The sequence below is a fragment of the Macrobrachium rosenbergii genome, chromosome 9 (genome assembly GCF_040412425.1).
Source record: "Macrobrachium rosenbergii isolate ZJJX-2024 chromosome 9, ASM4041242v1, whole genome shotgun sequence".
NCBI classification, from domain to species: Eukaryota; Metazoa; Arthropoda; class Malacostraca; order Decapoda; family Palaemonidae; genus Macrobrachium; species Macrobrachium rosenbergii.
Genome location: NC_089749.1, coordinates 40,940,739 through 40,942,614, shown reverse-complemented (window position 1 = coordinate 40,942,614; position 1,876 = coordinate 40,940,739).

Below are 1,876 nucleotides of genomic sequence, written 5' to 3'. Positions count from 1 at the left end.
GAGAGAGAGAGAGAGAGAGAGAGAGAGAGAGAGAGAGAGAGAGAGAGAGAGAGAGAGAGAGATTATTCAGAAAATTCTGAGGAAATGAAAAACTGCAAATTTTTGAAGTGAAACACAGAGAGAGAGAGAGAGAGAGAGAGAGAGAGAGAGAGAGAGAGAGAGAGAGAGAGAGAGAGAGAGAGAATCGTCTCAAGACTTAAAATCCCTAAAGAACGAAATGATAAAGAGCCGGAGAAATGAAGCCTATCTGGGAACGCGACGAGACGCAAAACTATCCTGGAAGTAGCGAGAAGGAAAGAGCTCACCGCTCTGGTAACGGATATTTTCCCCTGCTATAAGTTGGTCTTCCATTAGCAAAGGTTAAACGCTGCAGCGAGGTTGGTATGGCGCCATCCGTGTCGAAACATGACGCAATCGGGAGAGCGAAATAAATAAGCGATTATATGGTTGATTCTTCAGAAAGCAAGCTTGCTTGTACCCACAACCCCTACGTCTAAACATTTGTTAATGACCTCGACCTTTTTCGAGAGCTGTGATCGAACCGAGTTTCATCATCTAAAGAGACAAGAGGAATTACCGGTAATGTGCTCGTACCAGGTCAAGGCTTTGAACTTGATGCATTTTCATTGTGAGCAAGATAGATTGGTTTATAGGTGCATAAATAAGAGATGAACATCGACTGATAAGGGTTGGGGATGCGCACATTACACGTTTTTTTTTATAGATGTAATGTAAAAAAATCTAAAATAAAGTGCCGTGAAAACGTAAATGCGTTACATGAAAAACGTAAAGAGTAAACGGATAAACGAGCATTCTTGACGTGTAAAGGTTTAAGACCTGTTGTAGATGACGTGCCTGTTCCCTCCAACTACCATCATGTTTTCTCTTTACTGTCGTTAAATTATTCAAAGATTTAGTCGGCTATCTCCTTCAGCGTCTTGACTACTACTCTGTTCTTGGGGCAACTAATATGACCTCCGGTCAGCTGTATATTATGATCTAATGGCGACCTTTTCTTAACTCGATGATCTATGGTCATACATCAGAATTTCGTAGTCTGATGACGCCGCTTCAGTATTTTGGAGACTTTTTTTTTGTTAATGGTTTTACTTATTCCAACTCTAAAATTATTTTAGCTTTTTGTTTAAAATCAAGATATTTTTGTTGATGACGCACCATCTGCTTCCTTTTTTTTCTTTGTTTTAGCGGCGTTCCTTTCTCTCCTATTCTTTTCCGCATCGTTACTTGCTACTCTCTCCAGTCTTATTTTATTCATGCGTTTGCCCATGATTTAACACTCATTGTCTTTTATGAACATACTTCCAAGTCCTTTCTGCTATTCGCTTTGTTTCAGATAACTGCTAATGTATCTACCAACTCTGATCTTGTGAAGTTAACTGTACTTGTAAAGTTCAGGGCCTCAGAGACGCTTGTTACTTCTTTCACCTCTCGTACCCAACTCGCGACTCTTCTCAGTGGAATTGCAGCTGGTCTCTCACTCCTGTGTTGACATTTTGGACGTTCATATTTCGTGATGCCTGCCTCCTCCCAGAAATCACAGATTTAAGATTTCTATATCTGCATCTGAACATTAACGTTTTTCTTCACGAGAGTCATCCAAGCCTTGTAATGGCCTTCATTCCTGCCTGCCTGCGGTCTTGCTCACACATTGCTCTCACAATACAGAGTGTGCTCCGTCGTTTGGTCTCCCTTCTCGATGGTGTGGGATCAAAAGCAGCAATACTCTCCTGATCATGTCTAGGTTCTGGCTTCTCAATAGGTACCATTTTGGCCACTGTTCACTTAGGCTCCAGGGGAGGCCTCCCCTCTTCTTATCAGGGCTCCTTTCTCAGTACCCCTTATTCTTAGCTCCCCA